This window comes from Schistocerca cancellata, chromosome 1, assembly GCF_023864275.1.
Source record: "Schistocerca cancellata isolate TAMUIC-IGC-003103 chromosome 1, iqSchCanc2.1, whole genome shotgun sequence".
NCBI classification, from domain to species: domain Eukaryota; kingdom Metazoa; phylum Arthropoda; class Insecta; order Orthoptera; family Acrididae; genus Schistocerca; species Schistocerca cancellata.
In genome coordinates this window covers 144,022,188-144,039,142 of record NC_064626.1, presented here as the reverse complement: position 1 = coordinate 144,039,142, position 16,955 = coordinate 144,022,188, and the positions used below count along the sequence as shown (strand labels likewise).

General features: G+C 44.2%; 1 protein-coding gene and 1 non-coding gene across 2 annotated transcripts in view; one reads left to right on the top strand and one right to left on the bottom strand.

The window, feature by feature from the left end:
• The window catches only part of LOC126167159 (heparan sulfate glucosamine 3-O-sulfotransferase 5), a 152,534-nt gene that overhangs the window by 122,303 nt on the left and 13,276 nt on the right, over positions 1-16,955 (bottom strand). The window lies entirely within an intron of this gene.
• On the top strand, positions 2,151-2,223 carry Trnat-agu (transfer RNA threonine (anticodon AGU)). Its single transcript has one exon. It is a non-coding gene; the product is annotated as a tRNA-Thr (tRNA).

Here is a 16,955-nt window from a genome sequence, read left to right as displayed (position 1 = left end):
CCGGGAACCCGGGCGTGGGAAGCGAGAACGCTACCGCACGACCACGAGATACGGGCTATTACAGAATCCATAAGCAGTAGTCAGTGGGCAATGCGAACCATAGTAGTGCAGAAACGGAATGGCACATTACGGATCTGCGGAGATTTTAAAGCGACAGTAAATACGCAGTCCATCATAGATTCTTATCCAGTTTCAAAATCGGAAGAACTAATGTCAAAATTGCCCGCCCGGCAAGCCGCGCGACCTAACGCACTGCTTCCCGAGCGGGAAGGAGTGCCGATCCTCGGCACGAATCCGCTGGGCGGATTAGTGTCGATGTTCAGTGTGCCGGCCAGTCTGTGGATGGTTTTTAAGGCGGTTTTCCATCTGCCTCGGCGAATGTGGGCTGGTTCCCCTTATTCCGTCTCAGTTAACACTATGTCGGCGATTGCTGCGCAAACGCTGTCTCCACGAACGCGTACACCATAATTACTCTACCACCCAAACATTCGGGGCTACACTCGTCTGGTATGAGACTTTCCCGGGGGGATCCACTGGGAGCCGATCCTCATAATAACCCTGGGTTCGGTGTGGAGCGGTGGTGGGGTGGGCCTGTTGTGGGGTTGTGTACCACTGAGGGCTACATCTACATCTACATCTACATCTACATTTATACTCCGCAAGCCACCCAAAGGTGTGTGGCGGAGGGCACTTTACGTGCCACTGTCATTATCTCCCTTTCCTGTTCCAGTCGCGTATGGTTCGCGGGAAGAACGACTGTCTGAAAGCCTCTGTGCGCGCTCTAATCTCTCTAATTTTACATTCGTGATCTCCTCGGGAGGTATAAGTAGGGGGAAGCAATATATTCGATACCTCATCCAGAAACGCACCCTCTCGAAACCTGGCGAGCAAGCTACACCGCGATGCAGAGCGCCTCTCTTGCAGAGTCTGCCACTTGAGTTTGTTAAACATCTCCGTAACGCTATCACGCTTACCAAATAACCCTGCGACGAAACGCGCTGCTCTTCTTTGGATCTTCTCTATCTCCTCCGTCAACCCGATCTGGTACGGATCCCACACTGATGAGCAATACTCAAGTATAGGTCGAACGAGTGTTTTGTAAGCCACCTCCTTTGTTGATGGACTACATTTTCTAAGGACTCTCCCAATGAATCTCAACCTGGTACCCGCCTTACCAACAATTAATTTTATATGATCATTCCACTTCAAATCGTTCCGCACGCATACTCCCAGATATTTTACAGAAGTAACTGCTATCAGTGTTTGTTTCGCTATCATATAATCATACAATAAAGGATCCTTCTTTCTATGTATTCGCAATACATTACATTTGTCTATGTTAAGGGTCAGTTGCCACTCCCTGCACCAAGTGCCGGGGCGAAGCCTCTCCGTCGTTTCTAGGTCCCCACTTCAGTACACAATACACACACAAATACACAATGTCAAAATGGCAGTACATACCTTGCAAAGCCTGATCTTAAGGAAGCCTATTTACAAATATACTGATATCCAAAACTTAAGGTAGAACGTAAGTTACGCATGATGTGTCACTGCAAAGTAACATAGCTTGCTCAAACATGGACCATACATGGAAAAAACTGACACAGTACAGAACGATACAGTAGATAACTGAAAGTGATGCCATCGCGATTCATAGTGGTTCTCTGGAAAGTACTAACAGCTGTACATCATTCTTCATAGCAATGAATTACAAACATCAGCTGTGTACGGGACGTTGATAGAATCAACGAGGAGAGTTGAAAATGTGTGCCCAACCGGGATTCGAACTGGGGTCTCGTGCTTTTTAGGCAGACGCTCTAACCTGGAAGCCAGCGAGGAGACAGGAATTAGCGCGGCTGTGCGGATTTATCCTAAGCACTCCCCCCTGTCCCCCCTCCCCCCGTCACCAGCAGACACACATTCTCAACTTACCCGACATACTAAGAAAGTAGTGCTCCCTGCCCATTAATCTCAATGCTAGTTGCAGGGCCTATTCCTGCATGAGTTCGAGCGTATGTGTGCATCCTCACAGAAATGATCATTCGATTGTGATCGCCATAATTATATGTGTATGGTGTCTTTCTCGGACATGTCCGGGAGGGAGGGGGACGTGCTTGGGATAAGTCCGAGCAGCCGCGCTAATTCCTGTTTCCTCGGTGGCTTAGAGGTTAGAGCGCCTGCCTAGTAAGCAGGAGATCGCGGGTTCGAATCCCGGTCGGGCACACATTTTCAACTCTCCTCGCTGATTCTATGAACGTCACGCACACAGCTGATGTTTGTAATTCATTGAAATTTCATCTTCACGGCTGTCACGATCCACCATGGTGTCTGTTAGCGTTACTAATCGCCACGCTGCCAACAACGTTTGTGGTAGGGCGTTCCATTTCTCCACCAGAGCAGTTGACAGCTGCTGGTTGGTAAGTTGGTGCTTGTTGGCGTGCTGGAATAAGTCCACCAAACGCACCCCACACGTGCTCGATGGGATTCAAGTCGGGGGGACTGGCAGGTAAGTCTATTCGCCCAATATCCTCTCGTTCCAAGATGTATTCCACCTGCTCTGCTTGACACTATCGAATGAAGTCAGGGCGTAATGCATCCTCAAAAAGAAGCACTCGGGGAAAGAACACAGTTTCATAACAACGATGACACGTGACTGTACCACATTCAAAGATATGAGGATCAGTAGTGCAAGTCACTTGCCGGGCGATGTTCGTGCTGCTAGCGGCACGTCAGAATGAACGCTAGAGTAGGCTGGCAGCGTGTCCCGGTGGCAGCGTGGAGGCGGCGGGCCGTGGCCAGAGATGAACATCTGGTGCGTAGAAGCCAAGTCTCACCAGGGCCATAATCGATGTTCCTGCTCGGCATCTCCAAGTGAAGCAGTCTCTTCTATCGAGCTCCACCGGGACGTCAGCTCTTTTTGTTAGCGTTCTGCAGAGCTATCTTCCAAAACATGGCCTAGCACCCCATTGGCCAGCTTGTGTCCTTATTCTGGCCAATCAAATTATTGTCCAACAGCTTTGTTAACGGCCTTGCCACAGTGGTAACACCGGTTCCAGTCAGATCACCGATGTTAAGCGCTGTTGGACTTGATGATGATGTTTGGTTTGTGGGCCGCTCAACTGCGTGGTTATCAGCGCCCGTACAATTACCCAATCTTTGCTCAGTCCAATATCGCCACTTTCCTGGATGATGATGAAATGATGAGGACAACACAAACACCCAGTTATATCGAGGCAGGTGAAAATCCCTGACCCCGCCGGGAATCGAACCCGGGACCCCGTGCTCGGGAAGCGAGAACGCTACCGCGAGACCACGAGCGGCGGACGCTGTTGGACTTGTTTAGCACTTGGATGGTGACCGTCAAGGTCTGCCTAGCACTGTTGGCGAATGGAGTGCACTCAGCCTTTGTGATGCCAACTGAGGAGCTACTTGACAAGTAGCGGCTCCAGCCGCGGAAACTGACAACGTCCAGGGGAGCGTCAGCACACTGCCGACCACATTGGCCTCCATATCCTCATGAAGTAACGGCTATCAGCTGAGGATGACAAAACGGTCAATCTGCACCGTTGAGCCTTCCGAGGCCTGTTCGGACGGAGTTGTCAACTATTTCATGGCGTCCATAATTCTCCCGGCAAAAGGATCACACACAAGCACCAGTATAGTTGTCCGTAGAAGGCACTATCCCACTTGGCAAGCAGCGTATCGCCCATTACGAAATTTCCGTCCTGTGCCCTGTGGACGAGTCTACTTGTCATCTCCGCTTTTTATTTGCAAACGTCTGCTTTTCTCCAGCTTGAGAATTTGTGTTTGAGTGCGTCAAAGCCCCGATAGCTCTTCTGACGTACCGTGTGTTATAGCCCTGGGGCGTCTGTCGGCTTGTGCCTCGACAGGGTGAAGGGTGTTACCTGGCCCGGTCTCAGGCGGCTGTTGTGTCTGGGCGGCAGGCTGATGGTTTCGTCTGGCCAATAAGTTGCAAGATTCGTAAAAAGTTCTGTCGGAGTGCGAAGTGTCAATCGTGGGGTAGATACAAAATAAAACCATCAGAAGCCCGTAAAATTTTGTGTTTGCAGGAGACTGTTTGAGGTCAGATAGATTAATGTGGCAACAAAGAAGGCTTGATGCAACCAGAAAGAAAGTCTCATAAGGAAAGTAATGAAACAAATATTACGACATAAATAATTGCTGGTACATATGGTCGAAGGGATGGCAGGAGGGAAGAATCATAGAGGCAGGACTAGATGTGAGTACATAAGGCAGATAATTCACGATGTAGGAGGCAGCAGTTGTGTTGAAATGAAAGGGGTGATTACTGGGTTACGGACAGAATCAAACGAATCCTAGAGCTGTTGAGCAAAACACCAACCCCCGGCTCTAGACACTGTAGGAATCTCCGGACATATGTCACGAAGGCAGGGGTGCCCTGTGGAGCTGGAAGAGATCCGTTGTTTGCTATACTTTGCATTTGTATCAACTGGACGAAGTAAATGTCACAGAGTCTGTATAAACAAGGAGCGGAAACCCAAATGCATGCTGCCGTAGTATACTGGGCTGCTACTGAACCGCACAAAACAAATCCGCTTTGTCCAATTTGCCAAAGGCTCTTGCGCGTTGAATATTTGCATTTTTGAATATTATTCGAGTTAAGATACTGGTCCATTTCAATACTGCTCATCATGCCTGATGTCAATATCAATGGCACCCTCTACATATTGATGAAGGAGCACATCACTAAATCTTATATATATATATATATATATATATATATATATATTCAATGGATGCGCTGCGCAGTGAAATGGTGTCTCCTGCAGGTTCGTATCTGTTTGGACGTGCTCAATTGGCGCCGTCTTACTCCTATTATCACTGATCAAATAATAGTCTTTTGATTAATTCGTCGTCATCGTCTAAGACGCATTAGGTAGTTAACCGCTGCGTCTTCACAAAATTTATACCCATGGCCTCCGTGACTTACCTATTTCTCTCCTCCATCTTGAGTTGCAGTTCAGGAATTTCTTTGATAGTTATTCTATTCACACACTGTTCCCACCCATCTCTGTACTAAGTTGCTTCCTTATTAATAGTATGATTTCGTCAACACATTATGAACTCTTTAATTTTTCATTAAACCTCATTCCGTTTATTTATCCAACTCTTCCTTCCATACAATAGTAAAGGTATCACCATAATTTTCATAACATATGATTTTTTGAAATCTTTTCCAGTTTTATAGTATTGTTCTACGCATTGCTCGATATTTGTGCAACTTTTCGTCTACATTATTGTCATAAACATTCCAGATATTCAAAACGTGTCACCTGTTCAAACATTTGGTTGTTAATTTCCATCTTCAGTGACATTAGATATTTACGTTGAACAGCCATAATCATCCTACGTAATGAGATTTTAAGATATTATTCTGTTCAACAAAGAAATTCGCCAAACAGCCATGCAAATTGAGAAACTATTTTATTTTATTTTTGCTACCGGTTTCGGCAATTCAGTATGCTCTCTTCAGGCACCTGCATAATAAAAATAGTAGTACATCTTTAGTGTACTGTATATCAAGGTGTACCACAGCAGACTTGACAGAAAGACACGGGTAATAATAAAAGTACTTAAAACCTAGAAAATGCAAGTATCAGTATTAAGACAAATACCTGTGCACATACAGGACAACAAAATAAAATGAAATATGTGCACATGCTGGTTAGAATTGAAACTTTTAACATCACAGAGTAATAAGAGAAAATTCTAACCCGCCAGGGTAGCCGAGAGCGCTAACGCGCTGCTTCCTGGACTCGGGTAGGCGCGCCGGCCCCGGATCGAATCCGCCCGGCGGATTAACGACGAGGGCCGGTCTGTCGGCCAGCCTGAATGTGGCTTTTAGGCGGTTTTCCACATCCCGCTGGGTGACTACCGGGCTTGCTCCCACGTTCCGCCTCAGTTACATTACTCGCAGACATTTGACAAAGGTTCGCACTATTCCATGGCTTACACTAGACCCAGACAGCTGGGGTACACCACTACCGTCCCAGGGGGTTTGGGGTTGCGGCAGGAAGGACATCCAGCCGTCCTCTGCAACTAACACTGCCAAATGAGTAGTAACACAGCCGACCCCGCATTGGCGCGGGACAAAGGCCCCAAGAAAGAAAGTTATAAGAGAAAATTATGATTGTTCAAGTGTTAAGTTCATTACATTGAGAGGATATGGTCTACGAGCGTGAAACATTAAAAGTTACTGAATACAGCAGAAAACAATTTTTGCTATCGATTGTGTTGCACGAGAATCGATGATAAAAAATAGTTCATTAATAGGATCAACCGTGCTGTTTTCCGCTATACTCAAAGTAGGGTAGTCCATACTGAGCGCATGGGAAAGAGGCGGAGATTAGTCATGAATTAAAATAAATCTTAAATTACAGTTACTCTGAAATGCGCGACCGTGCTCATCATTGACTTCCGAGGGACTGTAGCAAACACCGCACAACACAACATCACATCATATCACATCACACCACAGAGCTTGCTGCGACTCTCACGTGCAATCGTTCATGTTCAGATGTTGTCTACAACTTTCTGTCCTCCTATACACAACTGCTTGTTGTGAAAAGACTTTAGTGCTTACAGAATCTAGAAATCAATTAGGGTATTTCTAATTTAATTCGAAGGCCTTTGCTTACTGTAAATCTGCGTTGTAAAGTTTGTTGGGATCACATCCAACTTCTGTTCTGAAACATAAAAAATCTTTCCAATTTGTTTTTTTTTTTTTTTTTTTTTTCTGTGCGTACCTTAGGAGAACACTCTGTAGACATTTTCTTCCCTGAGTGAAACTTCTTGGAGTTTAATTTGACAATGAAGCGTGTTATTTTCCTTTTTCATTTAAGTTTCTTGTCCCGTATGAGTCCAAAATACAGGGTTATTACAAATGATTGAAGCGATTTCAAAGCTCTACAATAACTTTATTATTTGAGATATTTTCACAATGCTTTGCACACACATACAAAAACTCAAAAAGTTTTTTTAGGCATTCACAAATGTTCGATATGTGCCCCTTTAGTGATTCGGCAGACATCAAGCCGATAACCAAAGTTCCTCTCACACTCGGCGCAGCATGTCCCCATCAGTGAGTTCGAAAGCATTGTTGATGCGACCTCGCAGTTCTGGCACGTTTCTTGGTAGAGGAGGTTTAAACACTGAATCTTTCACATAACCCCACAGAAAGAAATCGCATGGGGTTAAGTCGGGAGAGCGTGGAGGCCATGACATGAATTGCTGATCATGATCTCCACCACGACCGATTCATCGGTTTTCCAATCTCCTGTTTAAGAAATGCCGAACATCATGATGGAAGTGCGGTGGAGCACCATCCTGTTGAAAGATGAAGTCGGCGCTGTCGGTCTCCAGTTGTGGCATGAGCCAATTTTCCAGCATGTCCAGATACACGCGTGAAACTTGCCCGCACGCGTTCAACTGTTTCCTCGCTCACTGCAGGCCGGCCCGTTGATTTCTCCTTACAGAGGCATCCAGAAGCTTTAAACTGCTCATACCATCGCCGAATGGAGTTAGCAGTTGGTGGATCTTTGTCGAACTTCGTCCTGAAGTGTCGTTGCACTGTTATGACTGACTGATGTGAGTGCATTTCAAGCACGACATACGCTTTCTCGGCTCCTGTCGCCATTATGTCTCACTGCGCTCTCGAGCGCTCTCGCGGCAGAAACTTGAAGTGCGGCTTCAGCCGAACAAAACTTTGAGTTTTTCTACGTATCTGTAGTGTGTCGTGACCATATGTCAATGAATGGAGCTACAGTGAATTTATGAAATCGCTTCAATCATTTGTAATAGCCCTGTACTTGTACTTTTCTATCTTCCTGTTGTGACTCGGTAGCTGACGGAGGGTTCTTCGTTATTTAGTGATCGAGACTGGCTGCCACGATCTCCAGTGGAGAAGTGGAGCTCACTGCTGCCTAGACAGTCCTTGTCTCCTACGACTGCGATGCTCTGTTTCCTAGATGGATGACGGTTTCTGACACGGTTCTCCATTTGCATTTAATTTTCACCTGTATACCGAAAATCATTGGAGATTTCAGAGGATTCCAGGAGAAACATAAACTGCTGATGGAAACGTGTTCGAAACCACCAGGCGCCGAGGCAACAGAGCATCGCGTTCACAGGGGACAAGATCTATGTACGCAGCCGCCATCTCCATCTTCTCCACTGGCGATCGTGGTTATCAGTCGCAATCACTGAATAGCAAAAAATAGTGCTAGACGTTCCGCCTATGGCACGTCAGCGTACAATGTCACGTTTGCTGTGGAAGGGGTGGCCTAGTCGCAGGTGCCGCCGCCTGTAACTCCGACGCTCTGTAGTGTCAATGAATGAAGTTTCCGGATACTGGTTTCTATCCTCGATTTGTTGCTCAAGACAGCCTCTACAACTCCTCGTAGTTTGTCGCAACGTTTCTGGGAGACCCTGTATATCATATGCGTATTACCTAATTAGAAATGTCTGGCACTTCGTTTCTGAACGGTTGCGAGAGACTGCAGCTGCCCTTCTCTCTTTACAAAGACTTAACGTAAATGTACAAGTCAGTGATTTATTGCCAGTTGGAGGAACTAGGTGGCATAAATTCATTCATCAGACGTAATTAAAATGGTTTATCCTTGAAATACCAAGTTTTAATTGGCCAAATGTAATAATTCCAAATTTACAGAACAACTAGCCACATCACTAACCTTGACCTCACTTCTGCTTTCGTTCCATTGAGCGGAACGTCGATGGCACATTTATTTAATCAACAGTGATGCTGTAAATGAGAACGGAAAAGCTGCTTCGAAACTGTTGGTGCGGTAAAAAGAGTGCAAGTTTTGGCTGACAGGCGAAGGGGTACCAATGTTCCCGATAGTCTGACTCCAAGGACACGGCACACAATACACGTCCGCGGTTTTCGGCACTATGTGGCCGCGCCTTGCCAACTGTGGTTGCTCTCGAGTTGTGCAGAGTAAGAGCCGCGAGCGATTTCTTCATCTCAGTCCCATGTCAGTTGGTATTCTGAGCCAGGTGGTGAGGGACCCACTCAATGAACAAATTTCAACGATCAATCTGTAAAGCTACCTGCTTCTCGTTGTTCAAAGGCCAGTTGCGCAGTCGCACTCAGTCCGTCTCCATCGACACCGTCACGTCAACATGTGAGCAATTGTCCCATGAGGTGAGCCCGTCTAGACATTACTTTCCGTTGCTGCGATCTCTATCCTTTCCACTCTGATTCGGTACTTGATAAATTGCTCCTTGGGGTGACCAGCTATAGAAAATCAATGTGCTATTTCTACCTTTTCTGTAAGGGGTGTGTGTGTGTGTGTGTGTGTGTGTGTGTGTGTGTGTGTACGCGCTCTAATGTATTGTTCCACCTGACTTCTAGCCATCCTTTGCCGCAGCTAGGAGCTATCTTCAGTACAATGAACATACGTCTGTTAGGGCAATTTCAATTACGTTCTTAGGGAATGAATAAAAGATGATTGGTATTTCACTCGTAAATACAACTTTTTATTGTGTTCAGTAACGGCGGTTGAAAGGAGATACTTTTCCGTTTCAAGTCACGGTAAATAGAAAATCCACTATCAGCAAAATTACAGCACAATGCCCGCATCTCGTGGTTGTGCGGTAGCGTTCTCGCTTCCCGCGCCCGGGTTCCCGGGTTCTATTCCCGGCGGGGTCAGGGATTTTCTCTGCCTCGTGATGGCTGGGTGTTGTGTGCTGTCCTTAGGTTAGTGAGGTTTAAGTAGTTCTAAGTTCTAGGGGACTGATGACCATAGATGTTAAGTCCCGTAGTGAAACAAAAAAAAAAATTACAGCACATAAACCTCTCCTGATGCAGGCAAAAAAGGCCGAATTGTTGTGCAGAAATAAATTTCCTAATCGTTCTCATTTCACACGCAGGGCGTCATCTTCTTGAATGACTATTCCACCCCACCAGCTACCATCAATTGCTCGACTGATCACTCGTGCTTTATCGTAACTTTTATAATTTTAGTTCCCTATCCGTTATTACAATCTATCTTTGTAGTTGAGTGGTCTGCGCGACTGCCTGCCATGTCGGAGGACACGGGTTCCATTTCCGGCATTGTAAGGGATTTTTCATTGATGGGAGGGAAGTTACGGGATGCTCTCAGCCTCATAAGGGCAACGACCGGCAGAGAGATATGCTGACCACCTGACAAAATTCCCCTCCATACCGCATCCACTGAAACGATTGGCAGAAGACGACACGGCTGTCGGCCTTCCACAATTGGCCCTTCTAGGCCCAGAACACGGAACTTTACCTTATCCGGTATTAGAACCATGATTTATTTCCTTTTCTGTTATTAGTCTCTCATTTACAAGCTGTTTCACGTTGACGGTCGATTAGTATATTCCGTGAAATACCAAACAAAATAACTAAATGGCTCTGAGCACTATGGGACTTAACTGCTGAGGTTATCAGTCCCCTAGAAATTAGAACTACTTAAACATAACTAACCTAAGGACATCACACACATCCATGCCCGAGGCAGGATTCGAACCTGCGACCGTAGCGGTCGCGCGGTTCCAGACTGTAGCGCCTAGAATCGCTCGGCCACTCCAGCCGGCAAACAAAATAACAGCAGCTGAGCTATGTTACAAGAAGAGTACTTACAAAATGTGACATTACGTTTAGTGTAACCTAAGCACAACATAAATACCGAATAATTAGTATTATAAAAATTTCCGTGTGTCATGAAAGTGGACGCTAGAGTCAGTATGATACTGTAGTTCGCGTACTACTATTTCCGTCGCCTGGAATACCATTTAATGTTATTCGTCATGTGGTAGCTAAGTGGGACTGTAACACTAAGGTTGTTTTCGGCCATGATATTCGTACTACAGTAAGTGATGCCTGCCCGATCGTACTTTTCACATAATAATCAGTTCCCTCAGTTTTCTGCGTCTGGGCGCGGTAGAGTGTGTACATACATAGATCAGCTGGAGGGAGGGGGGAGGGGACTGTCCCACAGATGAAACTCACGGGAAGTGCTATCAGTTAGTGTCTTGTGGTTCTGAATTATAAGTGCCACAGAGAATGTAGTTCTGAGACACATCCACAAGTAAAAAAAGTGTACGAGATACGAAGAGCAAAGAAACCGTAAAATCTATATTTTCGCAATTGTTATTCGTGTTAAACAATGCGTCAAAGAAGCTTAGTCCCGAAATAACAGTGATTTCTGAAAATTTCCTTGCTTAATAAACATAAATGTCGATTTTACTTTATAGTACGCTGCTTTGTCTTCTGACCAGGTAGCTAAAATATATGAGGAGGGCATGCGTGTTAAAGCGTCATGTGTTCGAATGTTACATAGGAAGCCAACCCATTAAAGCTACTGCTCCGTAGCAGTTCTCTATTTCTATTCCTAAAGAACTGTCCTCGCGTGCATATTGCCTCGGACGGTGCACAAGAGGCGCCAAGGCTATTCCGAAGTTCGACTTGGATGCAGGTGGTCGATCGCCGTCGCCGCAGGCAACCGTATACACAGGTCGGCCGCGCGGATAGTAGATGCATCAGGCGGCACTTCAGCCTGTGATGTTCGTTCCGTCACACTGACGCGTCAAGCTTCCTACATTCCTTTGAGAGCAACCGTAAACTAACAGTTGTTACCATTTCACGATATTCAGAGTGCATGAATTGAATTTTAGGACATCACGACCAAACTGCTAATTAAATCACACCTCAAGTTGGCAATAAAGTGTCGAAACCAGTAAAGTGAATATCGTAATAATTAGTTGAATTTGACGTTATAAATTATTGTGTTAACATTTGTAAGGTCGCATGCTTCCGTTCAACTACAGATCATGTCTTTTTAATACTGTAAACTTAAATTGACCAGGATAAGGATATAATGGAAAGTACTAAATTAGCAGAGGTATTGTGATGTGAACGACAGAACGATATCGCGTCCACTCATTGCGGTTTCACCATGGAGCACATTTACAAGTGATCACCTAAATAATACTACGTCAAATTCTTGTACAATATAATTCTCATAAAATAATTTTAATATCTGAGCACGTAGTAGTTCACAACTGCAAATTATTCCACTATACGAAATAGTTGGAAATCTCCTTACATCTGCCTAGCGCCTGGCTTCCCACGTGTGTTCAGGAGACATTATGAACGTGCGTTCGCGATACGTTATGAACTCATAGGTATATTCCAGTGTGAGAAATAGTGGGGGGAAATCGTCGGTGAGTGTGATGTGTCGAAGGAGGTAACGTTGTGTTAGTGCTATACCACACTGCAGTATTTCTTTTTCAAAACACCGACGTTTGAAATACGAACAACAATTACCTGTTTAACTGATCACATAGACAATAGAAAGGTATCCTTTTTCAGAGAAGGGACTTGTAACTGCAGAATTAGAAGTTATCTAGAGACGGGAGGATTTCCGAATCGTCAGTAGCTCCATCTGTGCCTTTCAGTTCATAATTGTAAACGGTCTGAAAACAACGGTTTCAGAAACATGCAGACTCTTAACAATTGTCTGCACGCTACCTATGACTGACTACCTCTGACGCTGCAAGGTGCTTCTCAACTTTAAAACTTTATAAACACGTTTTTAAGGGGCATTGTGATTTAGACTGGGTTGAGTTCGTTAGCGATGATCTTGATAGAAAAGAATATGATTCGAACCGTATCTAATTTAACTGAAAATGTTGTTTGCTTCAAATAGAGATAGATGAATGGACTTAGTGCAAAAGAACTGCGCACAGATGTGTATCTTCGTCGATTAAAGAGGATAGTGACCGAATTCCGTCTAATTCATTCGAATAGTATTTGGTATTATATAGCTATGTATTTCGTAATGAGATTTTTAAAACTATTCGTGAGTTCCGATTGTCCTTTTCAGTGTACTGCCTGAGGCAAAAGACCAATTATTGGATCGTTTTTACCAACGAAGACCAACCTCTACAACCGGGGTCGTAAACGCATGCTTGTGCGGTCGCGCTCAATCCAGATGTAGTCGGTTCGAGTTCCGGTGGTGGAAGAAATATTTTACTGCTAGTGTTTGGCCGGCAAGGGAAGTAAAGCTGATGGCATTAACATTCTAGTCACCAGACTTTGCTCCAATATCCTCTCTGCGATCAGTTGAGAATTTATTATCGCTAGTGTTTGGCCAGCAAGGGGAGAAAGGATGTTGGCGTAAACTTCCTAGTCAGCAGACTTAGTTCCGATATCCTGGGTTACAATATACACCTCTCCGCTATCAGTTGTAAATGCGAGTGTTCAGCCGTCAAATGAATAAACGTAGTGGCTTAAACTTCCTAGTCATCAGACTTTGCACCACTATTCTAGGTTACATTAAAAACTTCTCCGCAATGAAGTGAGAAATTTTATGGCTTGTGGTTGGTTGCCAAGGAGAGTAACGGTAGTGGTGTAAACGTCTTAGTGACGAGACTTAACTCCAATAACCTGTGTTACGTTACAAACCTCTCCACAATGACACAAGAATTTTGCATCACTAGTGTTTGGCCGGCAATGGAAGTAAAGATGACGGCGCAAACTTCTTAGTGACCAACTTCGCTACAATATCCTGTGTTACATTACATCCTCTCATCCTCTCCGCAAACAAATGACGATTTTTTATCGCTAGTGTTTGACTACCATGTGGAGTGAAAATGGTGGCGTAAATTTCCAAGTCACGAGACTTCACACCAATATCCTGGTTTACATTACATACCTCTCAGCAATTTTATCGCTAGTGTTTGGCTGGCAGGGGACCAAATGTGTTGGCGTAACGTTCCTACTCACCAGACTTTGCTCCACTGTCCTGGGTTACATTACAAACCTCTTCGCAAGAGCCGAAGTATATGAGATAGTTAACAGTGATCCGTCCGTCAGTAAGGAAGGATGGGGGAGGGGGGGGGGACGTTATTTCAGACCGTCTCTACGTGCTGTTCAACGTCTGTAGGCTATGTGACAATACCGTTTTTCCTACATCCATAACGCCGCAACACTAACTTAAACAAGCACTAAATATAGTCATTCACATGGCACTAGTTCACACCCGTTGCTTGATGACATGTCTGAGAATGCCAGCAGTAAACCATTTCCATTAGACCCTGCCACGGACGGCAATGCGAATTTCTGCCCCTAACGCTCTTTTTCTGAGTATGGGAGTGACATTTACAAGAGCAAAATTCTTCAATACCTTTTGGTAAACATCATGATAAACGGCGCGAAACAGAGGTTGAGAATACAGGCGAGGCCCATGATATAGTTTCACAGTAGATCGGACGCATAACAACAATCTCTCTAAACTAACGAAAATTTGTATCATGTGACTTCCTCTTTTGTATACATTCAACCTACTTATGAGAACAGTACAATATTTTTGATTGCCTGGTGCTTCCATTGATACTATACAATCGTTCAGTTTAATGCATTGCCTCAAACTTCCCTAACATGAACTACAACTAAACACCATGGTAGGAGATTAGGTTATGTTGTGACCAGTCCATCTACCTTATTCAAAAATTACGTCACATATGAACAAGGGAGGCCGTTGCGCAGTATTCATATTCAATTAAAATACTATTTTTACACACACAACTGTAATCCAGACGCATCAGATGAATTAATGTTACTGAGATATAAATCAGTAAATACTACGTAACTTTATAAATTTTATACACTCGAAAGATGTAAAGGCAGTTTGGGTATCAGGACGAAAATTCCTTTAAAATGAGAAATTTTATGCATAAATTCTAAATCCCTTTAAAGTCCGTAAAAATTTCACTTATTTTCGAAGATGGGAGACAGGTTTCAGAATATTATAGTGGACTCAAGTCTGGTTTCTACGTCACTAATATGCGTTCAACCCAATTTAATATGCAGCTGACAACCTCTTTTAAATTAATACTGTGATAAATGAAAATAAATCTAAACAGCTTAATCCTATCATTAAATACTATTTTATACTTCGTTCCGTGACGTGATATCCCTCCAACTGGTGCATAGTGCTATGTCTTTCAATACATTTTGGATAGATACAGACTGAACTAATGTTGTTGCAAGTCATATTTTAATTTTTGTGAATGCTAAGAAAATGTAATCTGGCAACCGCGTGAGAACGGCTACGTTACCTGTCACGAGCGAGTTCTATGGTTGTTTACAAAATAAATACTGGGCTACGAATACATGTTCCCATTTATCAATATTTACATCGAACACAAATAGGAACCTCGACAGCACAAGTGAGCTTCGAGACTAGAGACATGAAATTGACCTCAGACATCAAATTCACCACATTCCATTATCCTCTCCTGTGGCAACCTCTTCATCTCACACAAAGTGTTGAATGTTGGTTCGATATAGTCCAATCTCTGTTCTACCCTACTGTTTTTCTCCTATACCGCTTTTTGCTGTACCACGAAAGCTAGTCCTTGATGTTTTAACACAAGTCCTATCTTTCTGTCCCTTTTTTCGTGTTTCCCATATATTACTTTCTTCGACAATTCCACGGACTACTTCCACATTTCGTATTTTCTCAGTCCATCTAATTTTAAACATTCTTCTATAGCAGCACATCTCGAACGGTTCGATTCTCTTTTTCCGGTTTTCTCACCATTATAATTCAACTCCATATAATGCTCTGCTGGAGACGTACATTCTCAGAGATATCTTTCTTAAAAAAGAAGGCCAATGTTTGATACTACTAGTATTCTCTTGGTCAGGAATGCCCTCTACGCCTGCGCTATTTTACTTTCATGTCCTCCTTGCGTTGTCCGTCATACATAATTTTTCTTCGAAGGTAGCAGAATTACTTTATTGCGTTTACTTCATAGTCCTCAGTTTTGACGTCAAAATTCTGCTACTCCTCATTCATTTCTTCTTTCCTCGGTTTACTGGCAATGCATATACTGTACTCAGTAGACTGTTCATTGTGTTCAGTAAGTCTTCTATTTCTTCCTTGCTTTCACTGAGAATGACAGTGTCATCAGGGAATCTTATGATTTATCCTTTCACACTGAATAATAATCGCACTCTTGAACCTCTTTGTTTATTTTCGTCATAGCTTTTTCGATGTACAAATTGAACAGCAGTGGAGAGACTGAATCAGTGCTTTACACACTTTCTAGACCGAGAACTTCGTTGTTGGTCTTCGACAGTTCTTGTTCCTTCTTGGTTTTCATACATGTTGTGTATTACCCATCTTATAGCTTTCACCTACCTTCTTGAGAATTTCGAGTGCCGTGCTCCACTTTACACTATGAAGCGTTTTCTCTTGGGGGCAAATCAAATGAACATGTCTTGATTTTTCTTAAACCTTGCTTCTACCGAGCGAGGTGGCGCAGTGGCTAGCACACTGGACTCGCATTCGGGAGGAGGACGGTTCAATCCCGCGTCCGGCCATACTGATTTATGTTTTCCGTCATTTCCCTAAATCGCTCCAGGCAAATGCTGGGATGGTTCCTTTTAAAGGGCACGGCCGACTTCCTTCCCCTTCCTTCCCTAATCCGATGAGGCCGATGACCTCGCTGTCTGGTCTCCTCCCCCAAAACAACCCAACCGTGCTTCTATTATCAAGCGCTACGTCATAACTGCCTCTCTGTGGTGCCATCACCTTTTCTAAAGTCAATGTCTTCTAACATATCTTTCCCATTCCACTGTATATTATTTTTGTCAACAGCTTGGAAGCACAAGATGTTAGGCCGATTGGGCGATGATTCTTGTACTTATCTCTCCTTGCTATCATCGGGATTATGGGGATGATATATTTTCCGAACGTCTGATGATATGCCCTCCCCCCCATCTCATTGATTCTATCCGCCAGCTAGAACTGTCGTTTGTTTACCACTTTCCTTGCGACCTTGGAAATTCCAAAGGTATGTAATCCATCCCTTCCGCCCTATCTGATCGCACGCCTTCCAAAACACTGACTGCAGTA